The sequence below is a fragment of the Pinus tabuliformis genome, chromosome 7 (assembly GCF_031772625.1).
Source record: "Pinus tabuliformis cultivar Carrire ecotype Pingquan chromosome 7, CPIR1, whole genome shotgun sequence".
Classification (NCBI taxonomy): Eukaryota; Viridiplantae; Streptophyta; class Pinopsida; order Pinales; family Pinaceae; genus Pinus; species Pinus tabuliformis.
Genome location: NC_142293.1, coordinates 963,108,685 through 963,125,480, shown reverse-complemented (window position 1 = coordinate 963,125,480; position 16,796 = coordinate 963,108,685).

The following is a 16,796-nucleotide window of genomic DNA, read 5'->3' as shown; positions in this document are numbered from 1 at the left end:
AAGCTTCGTAATGGAAGTCAGGTAGATGGTTGGGCTGGATAGAGCTGAGGAAATCAATTTGGGCTCTTTTCCCCTATTAGGATGGAACAACCTCAAGAGATAAGACCTTCTCCCATGATGAGAGGAACCATCCCCCATCCATCCAAGCTATATAAACCTCTCTTTTTCCCAAGAAAAAACTAGTTGGATTTTTTGAACAAGTGTGAATTACCAACAAATCATTTATAGCTTGTAGATTTCTAGTGTGTCTTTGATAGAGAATAGTGTGATTTTGGTTTGGTTTGAGACTAGAGGGAAAGAGGCCTTAAAACTTCCATTTTTGGGGCTATCCATTAAGTGCTAGTAGAAGTGTGGGAACTTGGATACATCGGAGGAGACCAACAACGTCAAGGCATTGACTATAATCTCTTTCTGATTTATATTAATGCAACTATCAATTGATTTCCTACATGAAGTGTCATTTTAAATCTTTATGTCTTAATGTTCCTTGACATATTAAGTAGGTGATGAGCCCCGGAAATGGGTAACTATATGGGCTCATTTTTCCTATTATTCTCATTTAATCCACCATTCTCCATATTTTTATGCATGCTTTTGAATATATTTATGTTAATTGTGTGAATGGGAATAGTCACTTTACCACAAAGTCTAGTACGTGCTTATTGCAGATTTTTGGACATTTTTGGACCAAGATCAGGCATTTATGAGCAGATTGGTAGCCAAACATGAAGAAACAAGGTTGAGGATTGGTAGGAGGGGTGTCTCCTACACTAAATGACCCCTTCCTTGAGTTCTCCACCATCATCTCAGAGTTCAACAACCCACCAAAGATGATTTCAAGGGGCAACCAAGAAGGTTTGGTGAAGTGGCTGATTAACTGAAGTTTTGGGCATCCAAGCTCCTAAAATTAAGGAGGACTGTTGGGAGTCCTCCTTTGCATAAGTAGGAAAACTTCAAGCCTTAGTAGTTTATTCATTTGTTAGTCTATTTTCGCACTTTAGTACAGCCCTGTATCAGCTCATTTTCGAGCTTCTTCTTGTAGACAATTTTTGGGATGTAATTATTATTTTTTTATCAATGAAGATGAATCCAGCTTTGCACCAACTCTGAGCTTTCTTAGGAGGCTGTAGATCTTGGGGTTGGGCCCAACCCAACTACCCAATACCTCTTTTGTGCAATTTTATGTGTTTATCTTGCATTCATAGAATAATTTCTATTATTTAGGTTAAATTCTTGCTTTATCACTTAGGTTGTTTTTGATGATTAAGATAGTCGTTCATGCTTTAGGTTGATTTGACAGTTTGGTAATAGAAAATATCCACAAAAAGGCTACCAAGCAGTCCTTGATCTCATTTCTCCCTTCTTGGGACCATGAATTGAGACCAAGGTACACTTGCTGCCACAAAAACACTATTTTTTCCTTCCAATGCAATTGCTATTGTTAGATTTTGAATTAGAAAATTTGATATCAGTTGTGTTTTCATGTTCGGATATATTATTTCTCAGTTTCCATAGCTTTCTTGCATGATTTCCTATCTATAAACTTTTGTTCATCACATTTCTGGTTTTTAGGGCAGATTAGGTCAAAATAGACAATTCTCTTTTTTTTAAGGATTTGTTTGGATCAGTTTTGGAAAGTAGTGTGTAGAACACTCGTAAGACATCCCTACCTACCATTCCTCCATCATACAACCTTCTCCAATCCCTCACTCAAGATTTTTTTCCTTCATTCGCCACACTTTCCCAACTTGCCCTAATTTCTACATTTTTGTGCAACATTGCTTTCTTCATCCTTGAACAAATCCAACCATTTGCATCACTCCTGAGCTTCATTTACCAGGTCCTAAATCTCTTAACACCCTTATCCACCCTTCATTTCCACTTTCCCACCGTTTTTCCACCATCAAACCTCTAAAACCCACTTTCGGCTTGTTCCGGTAGAACTTCCTGTAGAATTTCCTGTACATCCCCTACAGCTTCCTGTAGAAGATAACATGAGCGGTTTTTTGAGATCTGAGGATAGTGGAAATCTCTAGAGGGGTGCTAGGGATCGATCCCTTAGGTCCTCTCCACACCTTCCCAACCTCCTACAAACACCCACTTCGTTTCCTGTCACTAATAAACCTCTGCACAGTAAAAAATAGTTAAAACACATGCATAATAATTCTACATAAAATTGCTCAAAAATACAAAAAGATGACTTTTCCATATTTTCCTTTAGAAGTAGCTTAAACACATGTATTTTACATTTTCAATAGTCCATGGCATCCATTTCAGTAGTTTTACATCTCTTTTCTTGCACAAGTAGGGTTAGTCGATAAAACTAGGGTTTGCTAGGGTTTTCATTTCCTTTCATCTTTCATCTTCTTTCTACAATTAGACTAGCCTCTTTTGAGTTAGATTTCATCCATCATATTTAAAATCTTCTTCTAAGAACTCATAGAAGTTGGCTTAAGCTCCTAGAGAACTTGTGCCAGTTGATCAACTAACAGCCTGCAGTAAGAGCTAGTACTTGTGCACATAGCACCGTCGCTTCCAAGTTTTTTACGAACTACCGAGTTGATAAAAGTAAAGTAGGGAGTCCCAGGAGTTGCAGCATCATTGCAGGAATACCGGAGCTCACCATATTTTTGGCACTGTTGCCAGGGAAGCGTCAGAGTATTTTGTGATTACTGCTTTTCTTCTATTTTCTATTACAACCTTCTTCTAAGTAGTTTATTTCAGCAAGAGTAGAGTAGTTGTTTCATTTGAATTATGCAATTTCAATTCTACAAAAGTAGATTAGACCATTTCATTCTTTCATTCCAATTCCAAAATTTCATTTCATAAAGTGTAGATTAGTCCTTTCCTACTTTCATTTCAATTCAACAATTTCATTTCAGCAAGATAGATTAGTCCTTTCCTGCTTTCATTTCAATTCTGCAATTTCATTTCAGAAAGATAGATTTTAGTTAGTTGCAGTTCAATCTATTTCAGTTTTTTCAAGTACAAGAAGAAAAAAAACAAAAATCACTCAAAAAAGAGATTTCATTTCATGCCTTGTAAGAAGAGAGACAATTCAGGAAATTTCCTACCCAACACCCCCACCACATCACTGAGTCACCCTTCTCTCTTCTTTGGTGGAAGTGATCTAGAAGAACCTATAGGTGAACCTCCTAAGATATACAAAGATCCCATAACAGAAGAAGAGAAAGAAACCATTCTTCCTGAGACCATGGATGAAAAAAGAAATGGTAGAGGAAATGAGGAGAGAGTAGAAGGAGCCTTTCCCATCCGAGAGACCAATGGGGACACAAAAATGAAAAACATAAGTCCCTATGCCTTACCTCACTTCCATGGATTGACTACTGAATACGCTGATACCTTCTTGTTTGAGTTTGATGTCCTTTGTCAAACTTATGACTATGAAGAAGACGAGCTAAAGTTGAAACTCTTTCCTTCTACCCTCAAGGATGCAACACTACGTTGTTTCATGGGGCTACCTGGAAACAGTATCACAACTTGGGCTCAAATGCAGCAAGCTTTTAACAGCAACTACCAGGACTACTGTAGTTCAAAGGATACAAAGGGAGAAATCTTTCAAATGACCATGGGAAGTGATGAACCTTTAGAAGACTATGAAGAGAGGTTTCAACTCAGTTATAAAAGGGCCAAGTGCCTGAACCTCTGAAGTTGGTTCTACTCAGAGGAGTCCCTGAAGACCTTCTAGATACCCTCCATTTGCTGGCCGGGGTTGACATCTACCAGCTACCTTATGATGACATAAAGACTATGCTTAGAAACTTCTAGGGCAACCAGAAAGAGAGGTAGGGGAAATCAACTCTTAGCCAGTACCCCCTTATCTAGTTCATTCCTTAAAAATGAGTTTGCAAATCAGATGGAAGATTTCAAAAGCAATATGAGACAGACCATTTCCATGCAAATGGATACCTTGCGAATGCAAAAGAAGCAAGAGGAAGCCGAGAGGGATTTTTCCATCTTTTGTCTTAAGTGCACCAGAAAGCATCCTAGGAACGAATGCCCATTGCACTCTATAGAAGTGTCTTTTGTCTGTGAATAAGATGATCCTACAAATCAGTGCCCTTCCTTGCCTGGATTTAAAGCTAGGTACCAAGGGGCCGAAGGAGCCACTGAACCACTCTACTTCCTGAACCAAAGGAGGCCACATGGACCCAGACCTTACCAGTAGGGAATGCAAGGAACATCCCAAAATTATTACAACCCAAATCAAGCCATTTCCATGCCTTCTTAGGGTCCCCCTTCTCATCCTTCCCGGTCCACACCCCCTCCTTGGTCATATCCTCCTCAATACCATACTCAACTCGCTGCTCACTCGTTTCATTCTCACACTCAGCCACAACCTCAATGGAATGCACCTCATCAGGGGTGGAGGCCCCAATACAATTCTCCTCCAGCTCTTTTTCCTCCACCACCTGCTCAACCACAACCATTACCTCTTGCTCCTCAAAGACAACTCTAGATACATGCTCAATCGAACCCAAACCACAATAACAGATAGGCCCAGTAGGTATATACTGGAGAAACCACATGCCCTAGCTATGATATGGAGATTTAGGCGATCAACCTACGATCTAGGAAGGTCCTCCTAGATAGCCAACCTCCTCCTAAGGAGGATGAGGAAGAAAAACAGGAAAGTTAACCCAAAGCCTGTTACACTAAAAAATGTCACCTTGACTACTTACAGTTAGTATGGCTCAAATCAACAGTCATGCTACCCTCTTAGGCAAGTCTCATGCCTCTGTTATCCATCTCAAACTCAAAGAAGAGAGAAAGTCTTGTAAAAACTATGTTTATCTCTGGGGTCGCAGGTTCTCTCTAGCCTTACCTGCGGGGACGCTGACCTTGTTCACAAAATCTGCGTCCAAGGACGCTCTGTATGTTAAGGGACAGGTGCGTCCCTCTGTAAAAGGCAAAATGCGCGAGTTTTATCTTGAAAAAGTTACTTGTGGTTACTTCTAGAACATTCTAGAGGTCGGTTTGATGAAATGGATGCGCCTCCAGTTGGTTCATGTATCTCTATTAAGGGGGAACTTATCCCATCAATAAGGGAGCTATCCCACCCAAAGAGGGGGATGATCCCATTGATAGTGGACCTGAATAACCTCTTTACAGCACTATAAATAAAGGCATTGAGCCAGAAGGAGAAGAGGTTGGAGCTATACATTTTCTTTGGGTAAATGCTGCAGGATTTAGGCCTTCCATTAGAGCCTTTGTGAGGAGAGATTGTCTTCACTTGATTCTACTTGGGAGAGGCTGAGCTTTGTCAAAGTAGAGGAAAACCCTTGATGGACCCTGGAAGGAACTTGCACAACACCAAGGCCAGGTTGTAAGAGTTTCTTTGTTTCGTTATTAATACAAACTGGTTTATTTTTCTCAATAGCTTGTGTTAATGAGTTATTTCATGTGTTCCTTGGTCTGCATGTTGAATATATGTTTTATTATATGAAACGCAAGTGCTTGGTAATTGTTTGATTGTTTGTGGTTGCAGGAATTGACTTGAAGGAGGAGCTCATCCGGATCGTCAAGAACGGACTTCAACAACAGCGTTTTGGAATAAGGTAAGCCTAAACACTTGTAGTTTTCATGTTGTAAAAGGTGTATTTAGAGAAAGATCACTCCATTTTGTCTTGTTTGTCATTAGAATGTCTTAGACTTCTAGGAAGGTCAGTCGTGTCCGCACCCTTGACAGATTCCGTGTGACAAATTGGCGACTCTGCTGGGGAATCCATTAATGAGAGAGTCTTTTCCTTTATATGAACTTTGCTTTGAGAAAATCATTTTTATTTTCTGGTTTTTGACTGTGAGAATTAGTATTTGGGTGGCTTAGCTTTAGATTTAGTTAGATTTGGTTTTTCTTCATTTTCCCAGAAGGACGCAGCCTCTGAGTACTGCACAGTGCGTCTTTGGACGCGCTGTTGCCGTCTGCACAGAGCGGGGCCGCACCTGTGACAACGGGTTGCCTGCGTCTTCCTGTAAAACTTAAGAAAATTCCATTTTTGCTTTAAATTGCTTTTAGATTTTGTTTTTCCTTAGTGTTTTCTGCCCAGATCCTTTAGTACCCTGTCAAGAATTTTCACCTGAACTAGTTTTGTGAGCTTTGAGTGTTTTAGTGGTTTTCAACGAAGTTTAGACCTAGGGTTTGATTTTTGGAAAGGCTTTGTAGTGACTTTGATAGTAGAAAGTTGTCCAGCCTTAGATCTCTCTGGTTAGTCAACCTTCTTAGAAGTCGGGCCTGTCGTAAAGTCTCCTTTTGTGAGCAACTTGCCATTTGAGTTGTTTTGGGTCAAATTTCGAATTACTTGTTTATAAAGTATTGATTTCCATTTTACAAAAAGAACAAAAAGATTAGAGTTTTGTTTTGGCTAGTTTTTGATTCTGCAATAAGCTAGTCCTTGATTTGATTGTGATCAAGTAAAACACCTTAGAAATAATCATTGTTAGTTTTGGCCTCGTTAAGATTGCTTAGAGTAAATTTGCCTTTAGTTTGCTTATGAGTGCATTTTCATAGATTTTAAGAGTTGTTAAGATTGATTTTTGGTTACATTAGATTTACTTGCTTTATTAAAAGAAAAATACAAAAACATCTTCTTAAAAAGTCTTGTTTCAAGTAGCTTTTTGTTTTCGAAAGAAGAAAAGAGTTTTTTTCGTGCATGTAAAGAGAGGTTATGTTTTTATGCTTGGAAAAGACAAACGAATTGTTTCTTTGATTGTCTTCAATTAAGAAGTTGCTTTTATAAAGATTGCATTCTCTCAACTTTTTAGTTAAGCAATTCATCGAAAAAGTAAAGTAGTGGATAAATCATTCTAGGTGCATTTTGTAGTGGTTTCGAGTCGAGTCAACACACCACTGGTTTCACTTCCATCACCTTTTGACTTAAGAAACAACCTTAAAAGTAACGCTTAAATTAAAATCAATCTAGTAATCTTTATTTTTCTAGGGCTCTGAAGCACCAACATAGCTTAGGCTAGGGTCTTGGAGTAGGTGAGTACTTAACTCTCCAAGACTACAAAACCAAACAGATAGTCTATCTTGAGTAGAACAAATCCAATTGTTTCAGTTACATTCTGGGAAAGCTCCTCTTAAAGGAGAAGCACGAGCTCGTGTCCGAACCAGTGAGGGGATCATTCCTCCCTCGTTGGGAACGACGCCAGGCAGTACGTATTACAAACGGTAAACCTCGGATTAACCATTGTCGAGGAGCCAGGGGTCACTTATCGGTAAACCTTGGATTGTTGTCAAGGAGCCGGTAAGGGGATTGGAGCTTGCTACTCTGCCCTTGCGTGCTGTCGGAGTTTAGACTGTTCCCCCAGGTGTAATTGTTGTGATTGGTAACCTTAGTGGCCATAATATCTAGGATTCTACCCAAGGTGACGGTGGAGGGAAGGTCCCACTGTACCTGGAGCAGACGTCGGTTATACTCACTTGGATTTTCTGGGGGGTTCGCTTCACTTCGAGACGGTTAAAGTGGAGGAACTTGGTCCAGTCTATTCATTAAGCAGGTTGCCGGGGTAACTGTTCCACCCACCATTTCTGTACTGAATCCTGCGAGGTTGGGCCTAATCACCAACTAGCGTTTTTGGTCCGGAAGACTACTGTTTGTGTGTGGTTTGACGCTCTAGATTATTTAGGCGTGTGCTTCAAATTTGATTGGTTCTTTAGAAGACTTTAGGTGGTTTGATTTGAAATTTTTTACTTTGTTTTCGTGTGTTGTAGTTAAAATCTTTAATTGTGGCGGAATTACCGAGACAGTCCCGTAGACTTCGGGGCAAGTCTCCTGAGATTGTTACCGGAATAGATTTGTTAAGAAAACTCCGTAAATCGCGGGGTGAATCTCCTGAAGACATTCCGGGTCATTTAGAAGGGTTAAAGGTCCTTGTAACTCCTCCTAGTGGCAGTAGAGTAGGATCACCTGAAGAAGGAGAATCTTCCTTGGTAGTCCATCCAGATTACCAAAGTTTAGAAACAGGTTACAATCCCGAAGCTGTTACAGTTTCCGAGCTTGCTGGTAGTTTTTCATCTGCCAGTGAAACAGGCGAAGAACCTGAAATTTCAGAACCTGTTACTCCAACTCCTAGTGTTCCTGATTCACCAAGAATAGAAAGAATTATCACCGAAAATCTTCCTGTTGGATTAATTGCTATAGAAGAACTTGTTCCAGAGGAAGAAATAGGCGTTTCTGATTCTGAAGATCTAATTACCCTTGATCTAAGGGAGCGTGAATCCATCTTTTACAGTCCTCCTAGAAGTGAATCTTGGTACCTTGCATTAACCAATTTTTTAGACAACTCAGTAGGTTTTTCTACACCTCGTACTCCGGTTCCACCTAGAGGAATTCATTCTCCTGTAAATATGTCTGGTCAGTCATCTGTGTTTTCACAAAGTCCTGAATCATTTTTACATGGCGGTCCTTCTGTTCCTACTGGGTATCAATCACTTTCTGGTACCTTTGCGGGAGCATCTCCTCAACCCATTGATCATGGGTTATTAGTTGGAAACAGTGGTAATGTACCATTGAGTATAGGTGACGTTTATATGATGTCAGGTTCAACTCCCATTAACCAACCTCAAGGTGGCCAATTACCGCCTGGGGGGCAACCTTCGTTAATGCCTGGGGGGCAACCTCAAGGTACTTCATTCGTGACTGGGGGGCAACCTCAAGGGTATCAACCCCAAGGGTATCAACCCCAGCCTCAATATGTACCCCAAAGTCAACCTCAGTATCAATATCAACCTCAAGGATGGCAACCTCAAGGATGGCAACCCCAAGGGTATCAACCCCAAGGGTATCAACCTCAAGGATACCAACCTCAAGGTCAAGGTCAACCCCAGTATTCGTATTTACCTCAAGGTTATCAACCTACGGGTCAATACCCTGGTCAAGGTTATCAACCACCTCAAGGGCAATCATATGGGACTGCACCTTACAGTTATCAACCCTATCCTCAATACGGCTATGGATCTCAGTATCCTCAACCTGTTACGAGTCAATACCCTGGAATGTTAACATGGGATCCGTCACAGGGTCAACAGATGTCGCAACCAAGTATACAGTCGGTACCTCAAGCAGGACAACCTGCAGTTCCTGGTCCACCCCAGCAACCGCAACCTGTCCAGTCAAGTGTTCAGACCCCTGTAACTTCTGTAGTTACTCAGCCGCCAATTGCACCTGGTACTCCACCTCACACGGCTGCAGCAACTACCGCTTCATCTACCATGCTTACTTCTGGAGTATCGGCAGCTCCGGTTTCTACTGTCCCTGTAACCACTCCTCAGACATCTGTACCGTTGTCTGGACCCACGGTTCAAACCACAGTCCAGATGCCTGTAGGCCAACCTGGTACAAGTACGGTTGTTACTACTCAACCTCAATTTGTTCAACCTCCGTACCAGGGACAGTATCAACCGTATCCTGGGTACACTTATCAACCACCTCAGCAACCCCAGTACGGTCCGGTTAATCCTGGTTTTCCAGGAGGATATAATATCCCAAATGCGACTCCTGTTCCTAGTTATCCTGGATATCCTCCTCCTGGGGCTGGTATTGTGACTCAGAGTTTTAGAGATCCTAACCGGCAGTTACCGTTTATTGCAACTTTAGATTTACCCGACTTGACGCGCCTAACGAACGATCCAATTCAATATCTTCCGTTCTGGCCGCCAATGCCAAATAAGTTGCCCAGTGATATACCCAAGTTCGAAGGTAAGTCTGGAGAGGATCCATCTAATCACGTGATGACTTACCACCTCTGGTGTGCATCAAATTCCATCTCAGATGATTCCATCCGCTTACGTCTTTTCCAGCGTACACTCATTGGTCTCGCAGAAAATTCCGGATCTTCCAAAGTCAAACCAAATCGCTGCTGCTCCTTCGGGATCTCATGCCGCTGATGGTATGATCGGTATTGTGACTACGAAGAGTAAGAAGAAGTCTTCCAAGGCCTCCAATACTCCAATTATCACTTTGCCTGATTCTTCGACAGGAGAGTCTTCTCCTCCTGAACTTACCGCCGACATTCACGCTGTAGAGTCATCTACGGCCAAATCAAAAAACGGTGGAAAGAAGAAAGGAAAGAAGAAGGCTAAAGCAGACAAGGCTCCAAAGGAGAAAACGGAAAAGTCGGAAACCAATGACGAAAAACGCAAACCTCGCTATCCTTGTCTTATTTGTGAAGAAGATCATTTTACGAGAGACTGCCCTCATCGGGCCGAGGTAGTGAAAATAGTCAAAGGTTCTCCCACTCCTGCTGTGTTAAAAAATCCATTTCCAGAGCAGGAGAATAAGATGATAGGTTCTTCTTCGAATGCCAGTGAAGAACCCATTTTGATGATGTCTCATGTCAGGATTGCGACTCGATCGCAAGATTATGGTAGTAAGGCTCCTGTTGATGGTAAGGAAGCAGAATCTTCTCACTCTAACCCATCAACCTCAGCTCCTGGTTCCGATCCACTACAGATCGAAAAACCTAACCCAGACTTAGTGATTAAGCCGCCCGCCAAGGGTGTACTTCGAAGGTCTGCTTTCAATCCACATGCGAGAGCAGCCCAGAATTACAACATTGTTGAAGACTTAGCTGTTTCACCTTCAGCAATGTCGGCACTCGAAGTGCTGCAATCATGTCCAGCGCAACGAAAATTGCTTTTGTCGGCTATTGGAGCTGTCGATGTTCAGGACCCGAACCTAATGATCTTTGATCTAGAAAATAGTACACCGCGTCTCCCCCATCAAATGGCTTTCCAAATTCCAGTGATAGTCAAAAACAGGCCTATTCATCGGACTGTGATTGATGAGGGAGCTTCTACGTGTATTATGTCGATTCAATGTTGGAGATCGCTTGGTTCTCCTTCGTTGAACCAATCCCCCACCATCCTTAAGGCCTTTGATGGCCGTGGGTTCCGTCCGTTTGGTATTCTACAAGAATTGCCTATAGGGGTCGAAGGTAAAACCGTTAGTCTGGATGTGGAAGTGGTTGATGCCCCTCTAGACTACAACCTTCTTTTGGGTCGAAGTTGGTCATATGCTATGACAGCGGTCGTTTCATCGGTCTTCAGAGTCATTAAGTTTCCACATAACGGTAAGATCGTGACTATTGATCAGCTGACATACTTTTCATCCGACCCAACCTCTTTAGAAACTATCCAGCATGTTGGTAAAACGACAATCCCTTATAGGGACATTGGTGTAGGTTTAGTTAAGGATTCCGGTTTACTGGGAACTTTTCCTCTCCCTCCACTCAATGCAGACCCTTCGTTTGCAACAATTCATATGATCACGTCAGAAAACATTATTTATGATGATCCTTGGTATGTTCCCTCTGACTCTGAGCTAGACTCACTCGGTGATGTTATGCCGTTGAGTCCGTATGAGATTGCTTATGAAGCTCTTATGTCTTTTACCGACTTTCATTCAACCGACCAAATGAATGTGGTCAGTGAAGAGTCACTTTTCACCTCACCCTTAGAACGGATAACGTTTCCCGAAGAAGTGTCATCTGACGAACAACTTCGCGAACCATGGGAAGATCTCCATCACAGATCTTCGTTTTTACCTAAGGATGATGCATTTGAAAATGATTTTTCATCTATCTTTACCGCTGAATATGTCAAAGACGCTCAGGATCCAACGAAACATTCTGATTCAGAGCTGAATTTAGGGAATATTTCTCGTACTATTCCCATTGATATTTCAGTGAAGCCCGGAATCGAGGAGAACATTCATATAGGTGCCGCATGTACTGAAGAAGAAATCCAAACTTACAAGGCCCTATTCCAAGAATTCCGCGACGTGTTTGCCTGGTCTTACGAGGAAATGCCAGGAATTGATCCTGCCATTGTTGTTCATGAAATCAAAACCTACCCGGATGCTAAACCCATTCGGCAACGGTTGCGTCAGATTCACCCTCGAAAAGCGGCTGCGATTAAAGCAGAAGTCGAAAAGCTGTTGAAAGCAGGTTTCATTTATCCGATCCCGTTAACGGATTGGGTATCGAATATTGTTCCCGTCAATAAAAAACAAGGAACAATAAGAATCTGTATCGACTATAGGGATATCAATCGAGCTTGTCCAAAAGACAACTATCCTACGCCTTATATCGATCAAATTATTGATGATTGTGCCGGAAGTGAGATGTTTTCCTTCATGGATGGTTTCTCAGGCTATAATCAAATCAATATTCTACCTGCCGATCAACCAAAAACGGCATTCATTTGTCCATGGGGGACATTTGCTTATTGCAAATTACCTTTTGGACTTAAGAATGCCGGGGCCACTTTTCAACGGGCGATGTCTTATGCATTTCATGACATCAAGCACATTGTGCAACCCTATCTCGATGATTTGCCTGCTCATTCTTTACAACGAGCTGATCACCTTGTCCACCTACGAGCAATCTTTATGAGGTGTAGGCATTATCGAATTCGGTTGAATCCCCACAAGTGTGTTTTCTGTATAGAAACAGGTCGATTGCTGGGATTTGTTGTTTCAAAAGCCGGCATTCGCGTCGATCCCTCGAAAGTCGAGGCTATCATCAAATTGCCTCCTCCTTCGAGTTTGCGCCAACTCCAAAGTTTGCAAGGGAAAGCGAACTTTTTACGCCGATTCATCCCAAACTACGCCGAGGTCACTAAAGGTTTTACACGGTTGTTGAAACAGAACGCACAATTCTTTTGGGACGAGATTGCCCAACAATCTTTTGATGCACTGAAACACGCGTTGACCCATGCACCGTTATTGCATCCTCCCAACTACAACCAGGACTACTTCTTATACCTCGCAGCTTCGCATTCCACCATTGGAATGGTGTTAGTTCAAGAAGATGAATTCAAAGCAGAGCATGTGATATATTATCTTAGTAGAACCTTAAATCCCACTGAGTTAAAATATTCGCATGTGGAGAAATTGGCCCTGGCAGCCGTTCAAGCTGTCCAGCGTTTTCGTCACTACATTCTTCTCCGCAAGACTACAGTTATTTCGGATTGCAACCCTATGATTTATATTTTGACAAAACAACTGCTAGGGGGCAAGTACTCTAAATGGATTGTTATCCTGCAAGAGTTCGACTTGGAGTTCGAGAAGTCCAAGTCTAAGAAATCTTTAGTTTTTGCGGAATTGATGTGTGATTTCCCGAGTGCTGACACAGAGACTGTGGCAGAGGAGTCCATTGTGGACGAATCTTTGTTTCTTATTAGCACTTTAGATCCGTGGTATGGGGATATAATCATCTATCTCCAAACCCAAACCTTTCGGCCTGAAGCTTCCAAGGAAGACCGTCGAAAAATTCGGTTTCGATCCCAGCAATACAGAATTATTGGAGATACACTTTATCGCCGGGGGGCAGACTTAGTTTTTCGACGTTGTTTAACTCACGAAGAGGCTGAGAGAGTTTTGAATGATTGTCACTCTGGAGCATGTGGCGGTCATATGTCTGGGTATGCCACAGCTCAGAAGGTGTTGCGCGCTGGCTATTTCTGGCCGTCTATGTTTAAAGATTGTATCCTTGCTGTCAGAACATGCCACAACTGTCAAGTGTTTGATCGCAAGATGCGCGCTCCACCTGCTCCTCTCCACCCTATAATTGCCGCTGGTCCATTCGCCAAATGGGGCATTGACTTTATTACTTGTAACCCTCACTCGGCCGGGGGGCATGCGTATATCATCCTCGCGGTTGATTATTTTACAAAATGGGCCGAGGCGATGCCTACATTCGACGCAAGCGGCAAGACAGCTGCAGTTTTCGTATTCAATCATATCATAACTAGGTTTGGTGTCCCACAAGCAATCATTACTGACCATGGGAGCCATTTTCGAAACGTCATGATGACTGAGCTTACAAGCCAGCTTGGTTTGCGCCACGATAGCTCTACTCCTTATTATCCGCAAGCCAACGGTTTGGTTGAGTCAATCAACAAAGTTCTAGTCATCATGATTCGACGGATCATTGGTATCCATCGAACGAATTGGCATAACATGTTATTTTCGGCGCTATGGGCATATCGAACTTCAGTGAAAAATTCAACAGGTTTCACCCCTTTCCAGCTAGTTTATGGCTTAGAAGCTGTGTTACCTATTGAATGCGAAATCCCATCACTTCAAATGGCTGTCGAATTACTTCCAGCTACTTCCGAAGAGGAGAAACGGTTATTATACTTGGCTAAATTAGATGAGACTCGACGTGACGCTACTTTAGCTATCGAGACTCACGCGAAACGAATGAAAGCTCAGTACGATAAAAATGTAACCCCTCGAAGTTTTTCGGAAGGAGACCTAGTACTATTATATGATCAAGCTAACGATAAGCTAGGTGCCGGAAAATTCGTTCCCATGTGGCATGGGCCCTACATTGTAAAGCGAAAGCTAGCAAAAGGGGCTTATGAGTTAGTTGATTTTGATGGGGACTCTTTGGGTAAACCCAGAAATGGACTTTACCTAAAGAGGTATTATGCTTAAAATGATGGGTATGGAGAAATTTTTAGATAGGTTAGATTTCCTTTCTAGCTAGCAAGTGTGTTAGTTTAGTCAGTGTGCTTAGCTTAGCGAGTGTGGTTTTTCGTCATTATTCTGGCTTATCTTGGTTTTACTCTTGATATTGTAGATGTCGACGCCTCTCCAAACATACATTGGATTTGCTGATGGTGCTTGTCGTAATACACGGAATATCTCTTCCGCAGCTTGGGTTATCTATTCGCCCTCTGACGAGTTAGTTTCTATGCATGGGGTAAGCCTCGGTCAAACAACGAATAACATTGCAGAATACAGTGCAGTGGTTGAATTATTATCCGAATCTATTTCATTTGGAATTCGACGTTTGATAGTGAGGTTAGATTCTGAACTTGTTGTATTACAGCTTAATAGAGTTTATGCCATTAGAAATCCTGTGTTATTAAGGTTGTTTTTGAGAGTGCGTCTCTTGGAACGTGAATTTGATTACATTGAATATCAACATATTCCAAGGTCTTTGAATACATTAGCAGATGCAATTGCTTCTCGAATGTTGGACAGACATTTACGATAATCATGCAAGTAAATTTAAAAACATTTCATCACATATGTTAAACAAGATAAGCCGGTAATAGTGATATATATAGATAGAAGTGTGTCAAAAAATATATACATCGTCTTCGATCATAGGTTTAAAACACCTTATGATCGGCAAAATGATAGTACAAAAAGTCAAAATGTCACATGTGACTACAAAAGTGACTAGTCAATCACTGGTGGTGCTCTCTGTACGACACCACTGCGCGGGCTACCTTACGCAAAAATCTCCTAAACGGTCCAGGGACCGCGACTACGAAGCGCTGAAGCCTGATAGGAATGTCGTCCATAGTAGTCTCAGGTATATCTGCCGTGAGACGCTCTAGATCATGCTCCAACTCAGCTAGTACTTCTGCTGTCGCGTCCTGTGGGGCCGGTACCGGTGCAGCTGGATGTAGTCTATCATAAGGCCGGAGGTTGGCTGGACGCTGTGGACCAACATCTGCATTTTGAAAGATTTACTATTAGTTTTGAGACGATATATATAAAAAATACAAAAAATACATAACTAGAAAACTTGTGAAAATAAAAAGTACCTCTGTCGTCCCATTGTTCTCCCTGTGGAAGAACCATGTCCGGATCACCTCTGAAATCCATTCCGGCATACGGAAAGTCCTGTATCACAAAAAGCTGGCCCTCTAACCAGTCAAAATAACTATCTGAGAATCGAACTACTGTCGCGCCCTCGTCAGGATGCCGGGCCATCACCGCAACCCATCGTATCAGCTTTGGCTGCTGAGGACCCAAGATATCAACAGTGAGTTGCTGAGGGATCAGCATTGGAATTCTCTCCAAGGCAAAGCTCACGACTATAGGCCCATATCCAAAAGTCTTTAGTCGTCCGTTCTTTGCCTTGGTCAGTTGGCTCTTCATATGAGCCGACACAGCTTCACACCAGTTGAAAATGGTGCCTTGGTAACAGTCAATTGCCATCCGCATTTGGGATCCGGAAGCAATGTGTAAAGCGGCCGCGCCGCAAATTCTGGTAACCGTGAACGCTATGACTTTGAGTTCCGGTAGAGTGATGTGTTTTATCTCTATGCCTTTTGAATGGTGAGCCCCAGGTGTGCACCAATTCTCGCGGAGACTATCAAGGGATTGGCCACCCGGCCTAGTCCCCGCAAGACTGAGTTGCTCACCTCTGTTTGGCAAGCCAGTGAGAAAGTATACATCCGAGGGCTCTATCTCGAGCTGGTGCCCTCCTATGTAAAAGCATTGTTCTTGTACGTTCCATCGCTCAACCAGCCATTCCAAGAATCTTACCTGGCCCCTCATGCCCGGTATGGTCCAATATTTGTATAATCCGCATGCTCTTAGGGCATCCAGGGAAGGTTGATGATTTATTGCAGCTTCATCTTCCTCTACATGCTCTCTTTCTCTCCAGTCTAACATGATTAATGCCCTGCATATCAAAAATAGCAATTAGAAATTAATTTGGGAATTTTTGGTGGTTTTTTGAGAGAGTTGGGGTTTTGAAATGCGCGTTTCTCGGAGGACGCACCCCGGCTTTGTAGCACAGGGCGCCCGGACGCAGCTGGCCTGAAGGCGGGCTGCGTCTTCCGACCGTTTTCCCGTATGAGAAAAAGTCGGGGGACGCAGGTCACCCGAAGGGCACCTGCGTCCGCCGAGAGGCGCATTCCAAAACCAAAACCCCCCAAAAAATGAAACTAAAACCTAAAAATTGATTCTAAACGGATAGAAATGCAGAGTAGGATGTGTAAAATACCTGGATGAGACGGCGTT